Below are 20,463 nucleotides of genomic sequence, written 5' to 3'. Positions count from 1 at the left end.
TGTGTTCTGCTGTCATATCTGCAAAGGTGGCTACTTGAATAAATAAATGTATTTTATTAGATTACATTTTGCTAAACAAAATAATTCCATTATTTAATGTTCAATATTCAACTGTTTATTTTTTCAATGCTTTAATTTCAGAGTTGTATACGGATTTGTATGTGCTTTTCGTAAAATCTAATTACACATTTAGTCCCTATTTGCTGTTACAGTAACCTCCACTCTTCTGGGAAGATGCTCCACTAGATTTCGGTGTACTTGTGGACATTTGCGCTCATTCAGCTACAAGAGCGTTAGTAAAGTCAGCTACCGAAGTTGGGTGAGGAGGCCTGGGGTGCAGTCAGTGTTCTAATTTATTTAATCAAAAGTAGGAGCTCTATAACAGGCCATGCAAGATCTTCCACTCCAAGCCATGTAGACCGGATCTTCATGGAGCTGGCTTTGTGCACTGGAGCATTGTCACACTGGAACAAATTTGGGTCTCCTAATTCAAGCGAAGCGAAAACTGAACGCTGCCCCATAAAAAAGCCGTCCTGTGTATTGTGTATACACTGGCATTACTTTATATACGTGCTAATTTTGGAGTTTATGTTAAAAAAAAAAATAGACTGACTTGTGCATTCTTTATATTAAGTAGTTTGCATTTAAACTTTGCTTTTCTGGCTGTTGTGGCAGAACTCATGAGTTGGCTGCACTTGAAAGAAATGTCCTGGACTTTCATTTCCCAAACAACCTTCACTTGCCTGTCACTGAGGAAAAAATGTCTGAAATGTGTTTTCGGGGGAGGAACCCACAGCGTTTCGATTTATCATTGTGTAGTGTTCTCTTCAGCGAGGGTAATCCCTGCAAGTGGAATTGCAGGAAAAGCAGCCAGCAAGTCTTACTGGGCTGCAAGCACATGCTCCAGCATTAAATGAGGGGTTTACCACTGGAAGGGAGCGGAGGAGGAAAGCATTAAGAGCAAACTGCTTATCAGAGCGGTGGGCTGTGTGCTGCTGTGTTTGTTCTTTCTCTCTTTCTTTTTCAGATACCAAAAACTTTCCGACTGGTGCAGCATCACAAAAAACCTTACGTGACAGCTGGCCCTGATGCTATTTGTTTATACATTACAATACAATGTATGGGCTTTTTGAAGATACTTGAATACTTTAATATCATGAGCCATGGAGGCTCTGAGATTAGTAATCTGTAATTGTTTGAGAGACTAAACTGCTTAGCTTGTTCTGAACTTTTAGACATGAAGTTTGCTTTGAATAGCATCTGCCAAATAAATAAAACATCTCTTATGGGGGAAAAAAAAAAGAACAGTAAATAGTAGGGGGTGGGCGGTGGTGGGAGGGCAGGGACTGGTCGGTGGGGGGTAAATGTGTTGTGTTGGGTGATAATTTTGTCCTTTTCAGCTGAATGAGCACTGTGGGAAAGAGTTTAGTGTGTATGTTAGAAGAAAAGCCAGCTGTGCGCACTGCACTGCCTATGGGATGTAATACAGTAATAGCAGTAAACCAAGACAGCTGTTTGAGCACATCACAAATCTTTTGACACTTGATGTAATGGACTAGGTTCTTTCTGAGTTGCTTAAAATATGTTGGAGAGGAAAAACCTGGTGGTGTTGGTTCTTAAATCTGCTGGGCATAAAGTTAAGTGCGAGGCTGAAGTGGATATTATTTGTATGGTTCTGAATATTTTATAAGTGGGATATGCTAATTTTACTACAAGCACTAGATGCAGCTGCTGTAAAAAAGAAAAAGAAAAAAAAAAGATTAAAAAAATGTCAATGCTTCAGATTAGCCAACTTGACTATGTAGTTAAATGAAGCTAAACACATTGTAAAGCATTTGCTATTGTTACTATAGGAAGGCTGTGATATAACCCACTATAGTCAACAGTGGAATTGAGATCTTTTGAATCAAATTGACATTATCCAGGTATATTTATGATGGGTGATTATGTTTAGAAAGCGCTGACATGACTGCATTGCAATTCCTGGAATCCAGACATAGAGCGGACAGGCTTTTCTACAGCAGACCACTTCTGAAAAGCATAGGTATGGCATCGATTAAGGCACATGTAGCTGTAACTGAATATGCTTCTGAAAGCATTAAACATCAGTGGTCTTCCTCTGACTGACACAGTTCTAGCATCAGAGAGGTTCTGTAATACTTTACATGGGTGTGAATTGATGTTGCCTCTTTTACTGCCAACTTACTTAAACAGAAATGCTATATATAGGGTAAACTTTCTGAAGAACTTAGGAACATACAAACTATAGGAACGGTTAGAAATGTGCATTTAGCTAACAAGCGCCAGTGTTCTTGAGATAAATGTTTCTGATCTTTCAGAATGTCTGGGATCTCAGATTTAATTATTGTGGCTGAGAAATAGAAGAGTTCCAGGAGAACCAGTGGACCAGTGAGCATCATGGCAGTGCTGTCTTCACAAAGCCAGAAAAAGACTAATTCTCACATAAACACAAAGCTCCTAATAATAGAAAGTGGCACTTTAATCTCCTGCCCCCATGAAAACAATCTTATTATGATAACTGCACTAGTTCACAGTCCATTTTTAGTGCTGGGCTTCTTCCACAAATCTTAGGGCTCAGAATGAAAGTCAGTGTACTGATAAAGTTGATTTGACAGTTCCTGGTAACATGAATGGCTGTTATCTGTGTGTTTTCAAGAGCTCAGTTCAAAACCTCTTTCTCGAGAGGGAAGATAAGAGCTCTACGGTGGATAAAAAAAGGTTGGCATCACCTTAAATGCCATTTTCACTATTCTATTTGTCACTTTCGCAGGTTCAGGATGAAAAAGCTCACATGAAGTGTATGATCAGTGGTGGTTCATCTGAGGCAGCTGCTGCCATATAGCAGGCATTCAACAAATGATTATCTTCATAAAGACATTTGGGGTGACCTGCCGTAATGCTGTTTGCATACCATTGTAGATGTTGTGCAATCCCAGGGTAAAGCCCATAGGGTTAATATTGTACAAAGACCACAGATATACACCAATGATTACTAAAGGGGGGAAACACCTGGCAGGACACTTAACACCAGGACTGCTAAATTTGACAAATGTATGCTCTAGTTTAGTTCTGCAATTTACATTAGAATCAACAAAGCAACTGTTTGTCTAGAAAACCAACCTTTGCCATTAAGATCTTTCTTGTTTCATAGCAACTAAATGATATCTAAAACATTTTCACAAAACAAAGGCACAGTATTGGCACAGGCAGTGTGTCTATAATGACTGGAACCACTTGTATTATAGATATATATTAGGGATGCACCGAATATTCGGCCACCGCAAATTTTCGGCCGAAAATGGACCAAAAGTGCATTTTCGGTTTTCGGCCGAAAGACTTTGATCACCGAAAAAACACGGCCGAAACAGTTTGTTGTGATGACGCAAACAGAAACCGCTGCCTGCACGTGCATGTCTACTACAACATGTCTGCGGTGTGGACGTGTTTCAGTATATCTGAGAAAGACCCACGGATAGCGATTTGCAAAACATGTAATGCCGAAATTTCGTCTGCAAAGACTTTCTCCACGTCGGGTTTATTTTGAAATCCAAACATCCGATCGCTATGTTGAATATCAGAGCAACGCAAACGCACAGAAAAGCAAAACCCCTCCGAGCATGCGCATTCCGTCTGTGGCGGACGTTTTTGAAAAGGCAGGAAGTTTCCCAGTGATAGTGTTGTATTGTTGTATCTTTAAGCAGTTGCACTTGTTTTGAATGCACTTTGTTTTTATGAAAGAACATATTTAATTGTACAACCTTTCAGCAGGCCAGAGGGCCTGTACATTATTATTTAATGTACACATGAGTGCATTTAAGTTAAACATTTAAGACTACATTTTAATTTATTTTATCCTGTGCATTGTTGCAATGTGCTATAAATAAATATTTTCATAATTTGTAATTGATTAATTCTTTGAAACTTTAATATTTAATAATTTATGCAATTGAAATGCCTTGATTTTAGTAAGTGTAGTACACAGTCATAGCCATTAATGCAATGGTAATAATAATTGCCATAATTTCTTTCGGTGTTTCGGTTTTTTCGGTTTTCGGCCTTGCTTTCCTCCTTTTTCGGTTTTCGGTTTCGGCCAAGAATTTTTATTTCGGTGCATCCCTAATATATATATAATATTACAAAGTTTGGGAAAGGCGGAAAATGGGGGATAATGTTCTGTGTACATAAGAAATGAGGAAATGAAATGTTCTTTTCAGGTCTGTATAATTTATCCCGATGCCCTCCCTCTTGATGGAGTTTTCTTCAATTGGAGACCGCTTTGTGCAGCTGGAGATCAACAGCCTAAATATCCATGAAATTACTGAGCATTATGAGTCTGTCATTAATATTAACAGTCTACACACCACTGTTATTATTTTCCCTTGCCCTTTATTCAAGATACTATTCTCAAACACCACTGTCTGGCTAACATCACCCTGCTGGGTATCCTCCATGCCACCACCAGGACCACCCAGCTAATGGGATACAGCGTCCCTGAGGTGTTTGACGGTCGGATCTAATTAATGAGCAGGCCTGACGTTTCTGTTTATTGCCCCATGCCGGTTTGTGTTCAACCTGGCTTCTGTTGGGGGACGAAATTGGTTTACAAAGAGCACAAAGAATCCGAAGAAACAGGATGCTTTGGACATAGATCCTTCATCAGATACGCAGTGCTTCTGAGGCAGTAGCAGGGTTTTTATTTATTTATTTGTTTGTTTATTTGTATTCTTTTACCTGCACCATGACCAAATCTGAAAATTAAAATTAGGAAAGGATTAGAATTTTATCAACCAAAAGCCAAAAAATTATAATTAAAACATGTATCTAAGCCAGGTTACAGCAGGTCGCATCACTTCTGGTGTTTTTTTTGCATAGCCAGTCAGCAGATGTAGATGTAAGAAAACCACAACAACCCTGCAATGCAGAGGCCCCAGCAGAGAGATTGAAGATTCGTGCTCTAAAATAAATTAAAATTAGCCACAGGGTGTCGGTGACAGTGTGCATTTGGGTGATGCCTCAGGTTATGTAGTGCTCTTTTTCATTCTAGTCACACACCTGCAGCGTTTTTTAGTTGATGTGACCTAAACACTGCCCCTGAACTCAGAGTTCCAGCTCCTGAACCCTACACAAAGCATAAGGGTTTAACTACATTTTACTTCATTTTATTTATATTATGTAACTTCCTATTTGTTCTGAGAATACAACCATAAACAAATATTATTTAATCTAACACACTTAGCTCCACACAGAAATTTACTGAATATACAGAGTTTTTTGGACTTCTCCAGGCTTAATTATGGCCTGTTTTACTTTCCCAATGAACAATTGCCACAAGGTGGCAATAAAGCCGTGATGCATTAGCAGGGCTTCTGACTCCAGGTTTTTTTTGTTTTTTGTTTTTTTCTTTTAAAAGCTGCTGGACAGTGTGGGAAAAAGTTCCAGAGTATTTATAGCCCTGTCTTGTAATTCCCTACAAATACACCTGACCCAGCACATGAGCTCATTTGCAAGCCCTGAATCGTATCTGCTGGGATAATTAGCGTAATTCTGCTGACATCTTCATACCCAGGTGAAGATGCAGGGAAAATTTTTGGGCAGTATATCCACAGGACTGGAGCTAAAATGTCAGTTTGATACAGGTGTATAGAGATAAGAAGGGTGGTCTAAAGGCTAAGGTAAAATGGGGTCACTTTTTGGCAAGCTGTCTAGAACATTGCTTTTGTATGAAGCTACTGTATGTATTTCTCTCTACACTGAAACATACAGTATGTAAAACAGCTATGTTTTCTTTCCCCAATTTGTTTTTAACCAATTAGAGTGAGTCTAATATATACATATTAATATTCCAGAAAGAAAGAAAGCATACTTTTACATCCAAAGAATGAATACTGGCCATTGAAGCAATAAATGTAGGTGTCTAGAGTGTAATGATCCTTTTGAATAGAAATAAAGGTTTATTTCCCTTTGCTTTTAATGATTTTCTTCTTCTTCTTCTTCTTCTTCTTCTTCTTCTTCTTCTTCCTCTTCTTCTTCTTCTTCTTCTTCTTCTTCTTCTTCTCCAGTCTGTTCTAATGTCTTTGTATCTCTGTTCCTTCCCCTGCTGAATGATGGCTGTTGCTCGTAACTGTATCCGTAAACACTTTATCTTATTTGTATTTATATCCTTCTCTTTGTCTCTGCTTTATGCTTTCCTGATATTGCTGAGTATCGACTCTGAGCAAAACTGTTTTGGACTGAACTTTTTTTTATGCTTCAAGAAAGTTGACGTAAGTTTTTTGTTGACTCTCTAAAGTCACTTCAGTAGGGATATGAATGTTTGAGCTTGCTAAAAAGAACACAGGTGACTTCTATTTAATGGAGGACATGTTGGAATGGGTTTGCAGCCTTATCACAATTATTTGAACACAAGGTTCTTTTTAAAAAAAAAAAATTATAATAATGTTGAGTTTACTATGGCCAAAATATTGTGGACACCTGCTTATTACACCCATATGTGCTCTTAGAACATCCCACTCCAGATTTACTATTATAATAACCTCCAATTTCTGGAAAGATTTTTCACTTGATTTTGTAGTGTGGCTGTGGTAAATTATACCTATTTATTCACAAGGCTTGGCATTGCAATGTCATTCAAATTATCCCAATAAAATTCAACTGGATTGAGGTCAGTACTGTATGCAGGTCAACTGATATCTCTCAATTTGCACACAGAAGCATTGTCATGTTGGAACATGTTTGGGTCTCTTAGTTTTAGTAAAAGGAACATAAACTGCTACATTCAGCTTTCAGCTATCCTGTCCTTTCCCCAACTTTGTGGCAATAGTTTGTCGAAGGCTCACATGTGGGCATGATTGTCAGGTGTCTATAAACCTGTGGTCATGCAAGGTCTACATTGTGTACAGTATTCCTTTAGTTTGGTTAGGACTTTGGGATACTGATAGAAGAGGTGGGAGTTTCAAACCCTGTGTGAAATCAATGCTGCCACAATTGGGTTCCTAATGAACTGTCCCAATGTATATAGCTCTAGATAATAATTACAAATTAATATAGATCTTTTTTTCTTTTTAACTTTAAAACTAGGAGGCATTTGATTAAAAAATGTGATTTTATAAAAGAATGCTGGCTGAGTGCTTAAAGCTTTGGTCGACTGATTAAAAGGCTAATAGGTTAAATCCTAGCATTGTCAAGTTGCCACGCTTGGGTCCTCGAGCAAGACCTGTAACACCTTCAAGTGCTTTCTTGTATTCTGTCTTTAATGGAAGGCAGCCTAATGAGTAAGATGCAACTAAGCTGTGGTGGCAGTGCAGTGTGAATGGTATACATGTACATTATTGCTAAATAAAGCCATATTTGATCTGTCAGAGATTTCTTTTACGTATATTAGTCCTAATGGCATAGCAATAAGGTGGGGGGAGGGGGTGGGGCAATTATCTTGGGAATGTTCTTATAGTAGAAATTAAGAGCACTACTATTCATTGTGAATCATATATCAGGGAGGAAAAGCCTTAGTGCATGGTAGGTAGGAGCTTTTTGCTCAGCAATTCTGTGATTTAATGCAGGCGGCTGAGGAGGGGGTGGAGGTTTTTCTCTTTCTCTTTCTCTCTCTCTCTCTCTCTCTCTCTCTCTCTTTCTCTGTGAGCAGCAGTACATTGAAGAGACAGTGTGAGCAGGAGACACTGATAGGCGTTTAGCTCCAGCTGAAACAGGCGTGAGCTCATTCCACTCCTCTCCTTTCTTCTCCTGTGTCGGAACGCAGCACAGATCATCAGTCACAAGGTAAGTTTTTTCTGACAATGTCCACCAAGTTTCAATAATATCTTCTTCCTTTAGTGGAGTTGGAGTTTCTGATCAGGAACAGGCAAAGTATGATTTTCTGAATTTTGGTCATGCAAGTTGCTGATTGCATTGACATAACACTATTTAAACCATACAACACTATAGGGATATGTATGGATGTTGGATGACTAAAGAGACTGAAATGATGTAGCAATAAACAGTACTACTTTCTCCAACAGTGCCGAGGCATGCAAACGATTAGAATTGAACCACAAAATCTTTGAATAAGCCCATAATCACTGTTCTGCAAGTTCATTTGTGATGACTATTGATCTAACATTAATATTTAATAAATTTTATTTATTAATTAATCAATTAATTTAGAAGTATCTAAAGAATTTATGCATAAAAATCTCATTTGTTTCACATAACTATTTAAATGTATAGAGAGCTGCACATAATTATTATATATGATATAATGCTATTGGAAATAATGTATGTTGAATGGTTTTGAAATTAACTGTTGAAGCGTACCTTTGGGTCTCATTGTTCATTTTCGGAGCATGACCAGGGAGGACTTTTTATGGCGTGCAGAGCATCCCGACAATAGTAATTTGGAGCAGTAGTAGTGGGATTTGCACACACCTTCAGGAGACTCATGATCGGTGTATTAAATAAGGAGAGATGACTCTTCAGAGGCTCTGAGCTTTTAGACCGGTAGTGAGCCTGATAGCATTAAAAAGCCTTGAAAAATGATTGCTCTCTTACGGACCAAACCTCAAGCCAACTGTATTATTGATTAGAATTCGTTTGTGTCCTATTTTGCTTTTGGATTCTTTGGTAGTCACTGTAAAGAATCCATGGTACATTTTGGATGTGAGGACAGAGATTAATTTATCAAACTTCTATTAAACCTCTTACTGAAGGTGAAGTTATCAGCTCTAACTAAAACTTTTTTTTAATTATTTGTTTGTTTTTATTATGTTGTAGGTGTGGCTTGCAGATCGAAAAGGTGCATTAGGCTTCATGCATATTAATGACGGAACCGGTGTGCAATGCTGGAGTGAGCTAATGCGCTGATAGTTGACATAAAGTGAATTGTAAAAATGTAGAATTTGGGAAGAAAGTGTCTTAACAATAGGTAATTTTTTCCCACTTTTAAACTCTGCCTCAACACTTACATCAATGAATAAATATTTACAAAAGTTTGTAGACACCTAACCATTAGATTCATAGATGCCGCTGAACATCCCATTCCACATTTAGTCCATATTTACTGTTAAAATAACCTACACTTTTCTAGAAAGATCTTCCACTACATGTGTGGTTGTAGAGTTTTGTGCTCATTCAACCGAAAGGGAATTAGTAAAGTCAAGTACTGTAGTAGGGTGAGGAGACCTTAGGTGCAGTCAGCATTCCAGTTCATTCCAAAAGTGTTCAGTCGGGTTGAGGTCAGATCTCTAAAGCAGGCTACTCAAGATCTTCCACTCCAAATACATGTAAGCCAAATCTTCATGAAGATGAAGATATCATTGTAATGCTCAGAGAGGTTGAGATGTGAAGAGAAAATGTAATGCTACCATATCCAAAGACATCATATATAATTGTGTGCCTGTAACTTTGTAGTAGCCGTTTAAAGAAGAACCACTTTTAGCTGGAAAAATCAGGTGTCCCAATACTTTTGTCCATATAGTGGATCTTATGTCTGCCTGAGGTTAGTTGTGTGATGCACTGGACTCAAGTGGACATCAATAACGATGCAAGCATTATAGCCATGCTGAACAACTTACAGTCAGGACGTCAGGAATTGTTTAGATTTTTTTTATTTGATGTTTTGTATTTCAGATCATTGTATTATAGTCAGAGCAATAGGAGATGTGATATGGTCTATCAGTAAATGTAACAGAGAGAAAACAAGGCACTAGTCTGCTAACGGGGACCTGAGACTGAACAGCTGCTTAAATGCTCGCTCTGCATCTCGTGTCACATCGCAAGCACGGGCACATTGTGTTGATGTCTTGTAGAAGGGCTTTCCTGACACAGAGGGAGCTGTAATGGATCGATATAACAGAATGAAATTAAGAGACAAGGCGTTTTTTTGGTCTGGACAAATGTGTTGTTGCCTGTTGGTGCTGGAAAAACGCCTCCTACAAAATTCCCTGCGGGAATTTCTGGCACAGAGGAATGGTAGCTGTGGCGTTAATAAACACTCTACAGCCAGGGGTGTGTGTTCCTGAAGCTTAAACAGAGGGTCAAGCAAATGCCTCACAGTGTTTTATTTTACATCCTGCACTACAGTTGTAAAATAGCATTAGGTTTGAAGCACAGTTTAATCTCATGAGAGCAAAAAAAAAAGTCTTCAGAATGGTGATGAAGGGATGAACTGGGTCTTAATAAGATGGTAAGCTTCTTCCTCTGAGTGAAACTGGGTGGGAGGTTGATCTGATGTGTTAATACAGATGTGTGTTTGTGTGTGTGTGTGTGTGTGTGTGTGTGTGTGTGTGTGTGTGGTAGCATTACAATATATATTAAGCATCACTGAAATCTTATATAATAAGATTCAATGCTGACATTTAGGAGAATCATTTTCTGTATTTCCTTCATTCAGTAATCACAGACTTTAAAAAAAATATTTTGAATCATTTCTCCAGAGCTTTGTAGTGGACATGAATTATGTAAACAGACGTGCGTACACACTGAACACTTCAGCCCAGAGTCATCCCACACAGTCGTGTGCAGCTAAAACGCTGGTTGTTCCCCCACCGCCTCATGTCAATTTGCCATTCCCTTCCCTGGGCTCGTGACAGTTCGTCTGTAACACAGCAAGCAGTAGATGCTAAGTGACAAGGGGTTTCTCCCAGCAACTTACTGTACTGTAGCAGACCATGCATCGCTGTATTGACAACCTCATACACAAGAAGGATTTTATTTCATCTATAACAAAGTCCCTTGAGTTAATGTTTAGCACTGTACTGGTTATCCTGCTTTATGGATTAGACCATGCATAACTACAAGCGTAAAGTATGTGCAAAGAAATAAGTCCACTGTTCTCTGCCAAAAAAGAAAATCCTTTGGGATATGAATGAGTGTGTGCATGGTATGCTGTGATGGACTGGCATCCCAGGGTGTAGTCCCACCACACACTAACTATTTCTGGGAATTGTCTCTGGATTCATCACAACAAAGAAGATTCTAATAAGTCAAGTCAAGTCAAGTTTATTACTTTAGTGCTTTTCACAATGGACATTGTCTCAAAGCAGCTTTACAGAATTTAAATAAACGTGAATGATGTATAATTATCCCTGATGAGCAGCTTGTGGCGACTGTGGCAAGGAAAAACTCCCCTAGATGTTATAAAGAAGAAACCTTGTGGGGAACCAGACTCAAAAGGGGAACCAATCCTCATTTGGGTGATATAAATCTTAAAAACAATACAAAACACCGGAGTGTGAGGACTAACATAAGCACTGGAATGTAAGATTGTGAGTAATGTCCTTTCTACAGTCCTTTCTAACCCAGGGCTCGGCATCTACTTCTTTAAAGGTTCATAATCTTCACGAGGTGAAGTGCTGAAGTATCCTCGGGATGGGTAGAGAAAGAGAAGCAGTGGAGAGGAATTAGCATAGCTGCTGTTAAAATGTATTAACAAGCACAAATTGATAATGTGCATTTGATCAGATGTATTGGAGAACAAGGTTAGGATATGTGATGAGTGTTATGTGTAAGGTAAGTTTTTAATCTGCATTTATACTGGGAGAGTGTGTCTGAGCCCGAACACTGTCAGGAAGACTAAATGTGAGAATGCTCTACCACCTTTAGTGGATTTTGCTATTCTAGGAACTAATAGAAGTCCGGAGTTTTAAGATCTCAAGGAGCGTGACGGATTGTAGCGTCTTAGAAGACTGTAAAGATACATGAGAGCTAAACCATTTAGGGTTTTGTGGGTAAGTAACAGTAGTTTGTAGTCGAAACTTAACAGGTAGCCAGTGTAGAGATGATAAGATTGGGGTTATATTATCATATATTTTTTATAACTCTGCAGCATTCTATGGCTGCAGCATTCTGGACTACTGTCGCTTGTTTATTAATGATGCAGGACAATCACTTACTAATGCATTACAATAGTCCAGTCTGGAGGTCATGAATGCGTGGACGAGCTTCTCTGCATCAGATATAGACAACATGTTTTTTAGCTTAGCAATATTTCTAAGGTGGAAGAAGCTTGTTGTTGTAATCTTCTTCTTCTTCTCCTTCTTTCGGCTGCTCCCATTAGGGGTCGCCACAGCGGCTCATCCGTCTCCATACCACCCTGTCCTCTACATCTGCCTCTTTTACAACAACTACCTGCATGTCTTCCCTCACCACATCCATGAACCTCCTCCTTGGCCTTCCTCTTTTCCTCCTACCTGGTGGCTCCATCCTCAGCATTCTCCTACCAATATAATTCATGTCCCTCCTCTGCACATGTCCAAACCATCTCAATCTCGCCTCCCTCACCTTGTCACCAAAACATCCTACATGCGCTGTCCCTCTAATAAACTCCTTTCTAATCTTATCCATCCTCGTCACTCCCAACGAAAACCTCAACATCTTCAGCTCTGCTACCTCCAGCTCCACCTCCTGTCTTTTACTCAATGCCACTGTCTCTAATCCATACAACATCGCAGGTCTCACCACAGTCCTATAAACTTTCCCTTTATTTTTTGCAGATACTCTTCTATCACAAATCACTCCCACACCCACTCCACCCTGCCTGCACTCTTTTCTTCACTTCTCTAACACACTCTCCATTACTTTGCACTGTTGACCCTAGGTACCTGAATTCCTCCACCTTCTCCAGCTCTTCTCCTGCAACCGCACCACTCCACTGCCCTCCCTCTCATTCACACACATGTACTCTGTCTTACTTCTACTGAGTTTCATTCCCCTTCTCTCCAGCGCATATCTCCACCTCTCCAGGCTCTTCTCAACCTGCTCCCTACTCTCACAACAAATCACAATATCATCCGCAAACATCATAGTCCAGGGAGACTCCTGTCTGACCTCGTCTGTCAACCTGTCCATCACCACTGCAAACAGGAAAGGGCTCAGGGCCAGTCCTTGATGCAGTCCAACCTTCACCCTGAACCAGTCTGTCGTACCTACTGCACACTTCACTGCCATCACACTGTCCTCATACATGTCCTGCACCACCCTCACATACTTCTCTGACACACCTGACTTCCTCATACAATACCACAACTCCTCTCTTGGCACCCTGTCGTACACCTTCTCTAAATCCACAAATACACAATGCAATTTCTTCTGTCCTTCTCTATACTTCTCCATCAAAATTCTCAAAGCAAATAAGGCATCTGTGGTGCTCTTCCTCGGCATGAAACCATACTGTTGCCCACAGATGGTCACCTCTTCTCTCAGCCTGGCTTCCACTACTCTTTCCCATAACTTCATGGTGTGACTGATCAACTTAATTCCCCTGTAGTTACTGCAGGTCTGCACATCTCCTTTATGCTTAAAGATCGGTACCAGCACACTTCTTCTCCATTCCTCAGGCATCTTCTCACCTTTCAAAATCCTGTTAAACAATCTGGTCAAAAACTCCACTACCATCTCTCCTAAACATCTCCATGCTTCTACCGGTATGTCATCTGGTCCAACCAACTTTCCACTCTTCATCCTCTTAATCGCTGCTCTCACTTCCTCCTTACTAATTCTATCTAAATCCTGCTTCACCAACTCCACATCATCCAACCTTCTCTCTCTCTGATTTTCCTCATTCATCAGCTGCTCAAAATACTCCCTCCATCTTCTCAACACACTCTCCTCACTAGTCAACACATTTCCCTCTCCATCCTTTACTGCTCTAACTTGCAGCACATCCTTCCCAGCTCGGTCCCTCTGCCTGGCCAATCGGTATAAATCCTTTTCTCCCTCCTTAGTGTCCAACCTCTCATACAGCTCCTCATATGCCTTTTCCTTGGCTTTTGCCACATCCCTCTTAACCTGCTGCCGCATCTCCTTGTACTCTGCCTACTTTTCTCATCACTCTGTCTATCCCACTTTTGTTTTGCCAACTTCTTTCTCCTTATGCTCTCCTGCACTTCCTCATTCCACCACCACGTCTCCTTGTCTTGCTTACAATTGTTGTTGTAATAAAGGTGATATGATTTTTAAAATACAAGTTGCTGTCTAAAATAACTCCCAGGTCTATTACTGTTGAACTAGTATTTACAGCCCATGCTTCCTAATGCAGGTAGAAATGCTGGAGCTTCTGTGTACTGGTTTTTGAGCCGATGAGCAAAATCGTTGTCTTATCAGAACTTAATAATATAATAATAGCTTTATTATCAGTATAGGTATTATAGCCACACTTTGGTTATACTGAATGAACAAACATATCTTTTATAAAGCACATGTTTGTAGCTTCTTGGAATCTTCTGTAATAGTAAAAAAAAACAATTCAGTAGGATTGCCAAGCCAAGGTTCTCCAGACATACATAAGAAACTTTGAGGTACACCTGACTTTTCTGCAATATATGGTCCTTACTTAAACTGTTAGAACAAAGTTGAAGAAACATCCCTTCACTTGAGCAAGGAGTTTCAGCATGTCACTGAACCCAAGCAAAAAGCCAGTTTCATGAGGATATGGTTTACATGGCTTGGAGTGGAAGATCTAGAGTAGCCTGCTTCAGAGCTCTGACCTCAACCCTGTTAATTACCTTCCTGGGAAATCCTGAATAAACATCTTCCCAGAAGATTGGAGGTTATTATAACAGCAAATAGGAACTAAACGTGAAACGAGATGTTTAAAAAGCACATACAAATCTTTTAGTCACGCATCCACAAACTTTGTCAATATAGAGTATGGTTTGGTGTGACAATTTGCATTTTCCTTGTTACTGTACAAATATTGATAATTCTGAATCCTGAAATGTCCTTCCATGCAGATATACATTCACCAGCCACCTAAATGCAGGTTTTCACAAGAGCTTCAAGTAAATGTCAGAATGAAGGAAAAAGAATGGGATTTCAGTGACAGGGACATGGTTGTTTGTGCCAGATGGGCTGGTTTGAAGCGGCTGATCTCCTGGGATTTTCAGACACAGGTCTCTAGAGTTTACAGAGAAAAAAACATCCAGTAAGCAGCAGTAAAATAATTGAAAAATAATAAGTCTATGGTAACTCTTTACAAACATGGTAAGCAGAAAAGCACACTTTGATGTGTGTTTCAGAAGCTTTTCTGCTCCCCATGGTTGTTTCTTTCTCTATAGCATCTCATATAAGAATGATGGTAATTTACAATTTCTGACTAGAGCAAAAATATATATTTAATAATTGGGAGTCTGGGAAGAAATCAGTTTTTATATTATGTCCTCTTTACTGAATGGCTCAGCCATTGCTCATTCCTATAAACTCTATTTCTGTCTGACACAGCTACCACATTTAATTAACCACAATCTTTCCAGCAATGTCTGATCGGCTTTTCCAGAGTTTCCCTTTTTGCTGATCTCTCATATGTATACTATTCTTTTTTTATTTCTTATTCCTCTTTTCATTCAAACCCTTATTCCTTCCAACTCCTTACTTCATCATATCATCCTATTCCTGCTTCCTGCTTGTTGTGACCCATATAAAGAGTAATGATGCCACAGGCTTTTGCCCATGGTTCTCCTTTTCCCTCTTATACTGCAATCCAGATGTCTCCTCTGTGCAGGAGGGTTTTTTTAAAATAATACCTTAAACTTTAGATATTTTCTTTCAGTTATCATGTTGCTAATTTTTATAAACATAAATATCAGATATAGCACTTTATTACTGGTTTCCCTACATAGTGTTATGGATTTGTGTTGCTTTTGTGGTTTTACAAAATGAAAGAGGGGCAGGTGTTGGAGGAGATCAGACACTGTCTGGATGCCCCCAGGTGTTTTTATTCCACACATCTTGGCATCGCTGTCCTCAATAACGCCAGACAATAATACAAGTCGACCTGAAACAGCTGAGGATCTGTGGTAAGACATCGATACTGCAGTGTCTCGAGTGTGAATAAAACATGGATTGGCAGAATTAAAGTTCTGAGACAGGTGACAGAAGCGATGCTACAGTTCGAATTAGGACATTATATTATTCTCACTACTCCTCTCTTCTTCTTGCTTACATGGTTATGACTTATTATCGGTTGCTATGTCAACACTGATTGTACCATTTCCATGCTTCATACTGGCAGGGTGTGTGCATGACTTTTCAAGCCTTCACTTTTTCCTAATGTCTGGCTGCTATTCAATCATTCATTTTTTTCAAATCTCCATACTGACCCCTGGATCTGCACAAAATAGGAAAGAGATGGCAAAAAAGTACAATGAATTATGTATTGTTAAATTCCCTCAGTCTTCTTGATGCAGTTTTTTCTTAAATGCCATACCTGGATTATAGTATCAGGAGTGTCTTTTCTATGCCCCAACATCTCCACCTTCAGTCTTTATTCTCATGGTATCTTTGCACAAAGGCCATGCATCTCTTCACAGATACTGTCTCATGTATTGCTTATAGAGAGTTCATCTCTTCCTGTCCTGCTGAATTTGCTCTCCTTCCCTGCTGACTGTTTATCCTTTTGCTGTTCCACATAGGCGGATGTATTAAAAGAAGAACTGCAGCACTCACAGACCGTCAACGGAAAACCATCAATGACTGGCATGTTATCAAATTCCTGCCCTACACCTTCCCTGCTTAAGTGAAGTTAATGCGAACTGAAAACGCCTAGCAAAAAGGCTTAAGAACAGCCATAAATAAAGGCCATGCACATACAATGATAGTGTTACCACAGCAAACTTTATCAGAAGAATGAACTAAATAACATAAATTTGCATGGCTAAATAATTGCATATAAGTCTCGAAACTCTGGATGCAATGGGAGAGTTCCATTGCATGAGTGATGTAAAATTCTCATCATTGGACTCTGAAGCAGTAGATACTTATTCTGGAGCTATGAGTCACACCTCACTGCCTGGCAGTAAATGCATGGAGAACATTACCTGTTTCAATGCATAATGCCAAGTGTATAGTGTGGTGGCAGAAGAGTAATGGTCCTGGGCAAGTTTTCATGGTTCTGACTAGGCCCTCGAGCACTACCACAGCATACTGTCTAGACAAATACTCTGCTTCCCATTTTGTGGTATTTCCTTTCTCAGAACAAAAGCAAGGTCCTATCAGAAATCATGCATTGAAAATGGATTGGAAGAATGTGCTTTGCCTGCACCAAGCCATGACCTCAACCCCATCAACAACTTTAGGATCAGCTTGATGGGTCATTTGCAAGCCAAATCGAAAAGCCCAACATTAGTGCCTGAGTTCACTAATGTCCTTGTGGCTGAACGGAAACTGAATGGGCAAATCCCTCTTGTGGAAAGTTTCCAAGAAAATTGCAGCAAACAGCCATTATTCTTTGTTGACACAAATAAACAGATTTTTCTCCAATACTCAGTTTTCAAGATGTTTGCAACGACAGATTGATGATCTTGTACATTCTGTAAAAAAAACCCAAATAACACCACTTCTTAAAAAGTGGCTCAACTCAGACAAATGTTTATTTCTATGAACATAAAAATTGTAATAATGAGAAAAGCTAATCAGTAAAAGCCATTGCATAACTGGCAGTTTGAAAATATGTGGTGGGTTAATGTGTTACAGTGGAAACTTGCTCTCTTACGACCTCCACTGATGATCGGCACTGTTTGATAGGGGCAAATTAGCAAGTGGGTGGCAATTGGCAACGAATATGGTAGAATATTTGTTTAATTATTTATTCTGAGTCTAATTGAGTTTATATTTAGCATTTAAAGGATTAGCATGTAATTAGGAAGACTAAGGTTTCTATGTTTGAAGGAACAGGCTTTAAATATGCAGCATGAAAGAAAAGTCTATATTCCATTTATTTAGAAGGATTAAATTATGAATTGGCAAACAAACCATTTTTTAAAACATGCCGATTTAACAAAATATTTTTTAAATGTGAAAGATTTTAGTAAATAATTGGTATTTTAATAATAAGCAAAATAAATGTGATTACTGCAGCATGCAGTTCAATGAGGGAGGACAAAAGTGTAGTGAATTTACACAATATACATGCACACTCATTATAGTAAACATTGAAAAGATGCACACATTTGGGAAACAAACTAATGAAAAGACAGGGACAGAGGCAGATCTGAAACTGAAGTCATACAAATACAAGCAAATGTCAGATATTGCTATGGGAACCACAATGTGCAATACTCAATTCAACATATTCATTTGTCAGTTTTAACAATACAGCGCATGATTCTTTCAGTCCTGCACTATTGTCCTTTTCTGATCTTTTCTCTGAGACTTTGCTTTGCTCGAATGTGTTTGTGTAACAGTTATTGGATTTAGAATAGTCTTCATCTTGCCACTTTCCCCCTCATATTCATTGAATAACATTCTAAATTAAATCTCCATGTTTCGCTTTTGATCTATGAATTTCATTAACCCATTTCCCATCCAATCCACACATTTTTCTAAAACTTAGTAAAGTAGGGTTTTTGTTTCTGATTTCTGGCTGCACTGGTGGCTGAGAAATACCAACAGAAGGTTTGTGATTGGAAGGAAGGATGAGAAGAGCAGGTGTTGGAGTTAAAGGGGACCAGACACTGTCTGGATGGCCCGGGGGTTTTTCCAATACATCGCACCATTAGGGTCCTCAATCAAGTCAAATAACACAAGGCTTGCTAGAACAGGTGGTTGGGTGGAAAGATTGGCACTAGGGTCATTCAGGTGAGAAATAAACACATAAAATTGCCAAATATAACTATAGAGGTATATACTGTCGTTATATACAGTATAGTCCTGGAGTACCATGCAATCATTCTTCAAAGCAACTTGTTTTGCCAGCACTCACAGCATATTCCTGTTGTAAAATTCCTGTCTGAATTCCTGCTGTGTGAAATTGTCTTGAAATGGACACAGGCTTGTGCAAGGGCTCACTGAATGTAAACAAAAGACCTCTAGTATAGGCCTAAGTGGTGTACCAAAAACCACCAAAAACTGGAACAGACCCCAAAATAGTATTTGTCATTACTCTACTGTCATGTTGTGGGTTGCACTTTATAAATCTTTTAATGAAATGCAATATTATTATTACAAGCTTAAAATATGCATGACCTTACAATCTTTTATAGCTTATTATGATTTACCCCGGTTCCCTTGTTATATGTTACCAGATTTAATTGGAAATCTGTCAATTTAACTGCTGTCAGTCGATCAATTGCTTGAAATTCAGCATCTATCTAAGTGTAGTCCCTAAAGCTGCATACTAATGTGCTAATTTGGATTGATATGCTTGGCCTTACTGTAATTTTTAGCCTGTCCTGAAGCTCATTACATATGAATAATTAGTACATCACCTTTCTTTGCACCTAAGGAAGTAATGACATTAGATGTGAATAATATGTTTCCAACCCAATCAGTGTCTCAAAATTCCTTCAGAAGTGAATGGCATTTAGAGGTTGACTGTAAATTACTATCCCTTTGGCTGGTACAGATGATCCATAGCAAGTGCATGGATCCAGATTCAATTTCATGTGTGACCAGGCTTTTTAATTAGACAGGCATGCACATGTATGATTTAAGGAATCCTTAAAGAAAAAAACAGCATTTTGCCATTTCTGTAGGTAATCATCTCAAACGTTTTTGCCAGTATTTTTGCACCGCACTCTTCAGATTTGTGTTATTATATAACATCCAGACACGCCATATATAGATCTCATGTATTACTGTGAGTTAGAACGTTTTTTTTCTTAGACCCAAAACTAATTGTGTTTATATGCAGATGATCTACATGCAAAAAAAAACTGTAGTGTCTTACAGAAAGTGCCTCTTTTTTGCATGAAGTTCCATTAGCGAGGGGCTCTTTTGATTTGCGGACTCTGAAAAGCGCTGATGAGATGAATAGAGACAACGATGTTGAGTGTGGCACAGTTTCCGTTCATTTGTGTTGCTTGCTTCTTTACACTCTCACTGCTTCCCTCCTTTTCACTTTCTTTTCTCTCTTCCTTCCTTCCCTTATTCCCTCCCTGCTTCTGCCTGCCCTCTACCCCCAGACAGCAATCAGTCACGTCTTCTGCTAGGTCGCCCTCACTGTCAGCACTCTCTCCTCGACAGTTCAATCAGTGGTTAGCATGCCTCCTTGGGGCAAAAGCTGAATGTGACTAAAAGTGGTTGAGCTAGAAAGATCAGCACACTGACTCATTGATAATATGGCATACTGTAATGTCAAAAGGCATACCACAGACATGTTAATTTTATCTCACTGCAGCTGTGTAGGAGAAAATACTGCAGAGGTGTCAATACGTGTCATGAGTTTCAAGCAACAAAACAGATTTTCTTTATTTTCTTAGCTCCAGGCACAAGCATTTCAGATGGATTGTAATAGTTGTACAAGAATTGATTTATTTATTGCCTTTTTGTGAAAATGATCAAGTCGCCACCTCATAGCTTGATCTTGAGTTCTGTTTTTTGCATGTTCTCTTTTCAAAAATCAGTTCTCCAGTTTTCTTCTATCTTTAGAAACTTACCAGTTGATTAAGTAGTTTAAGTAGATTAAGTAGTTAAGTTAAAATATGTGAATGAGTGTATAAATGTACAGTATGTGGTGCC

General features: G+C 39.0%; 1 protein-coding gene across 2 annotated transcripts in view; it reads left to right on the top strand.

Moving 5' to 3' along the window:
* Window positions 1–7,670: 7,670 nt before the first annotated feature.
* rph3aa (rabphilin 3A homolog (mouse), a) overlaps window positions 7,671–20,463 on the top strand; it is a 39,984-nt gene continuing 27,191 nt past the window's right edge. For both annotated transcript variants that reach the window (XM_046862065.1, XM_046862063.1), the window contains exon 1: window positions 7,671–7,794. The gene's annotated coding sequence lies outside the window, so the exon portion shown is untranslated. The remainder of the gene's footprint in view (window positions 7,795–20,463) is intronic.

Source organism: Silurus meridionalis, chromosome 11 (genome assembly GCF_014805685.1).
Source record: "Silurus meridionalis isolate SWU-2019-XX chromosome 11, ASM1480568v1, whole genome shotgun sequence".
Classification (NCBI taxonomy): domain Eukaryota; kingdom Metazoa; phylum Chordata; class Actinopteri; order Siluriformes; family Siluridae; genus Silurus; species Silurus meridionalis.
The sequence above is the reverse complement of the archived record's forward strand: the minus strand, read 5'-3'. Positions and strand labels throughout refer to the sequence as shown.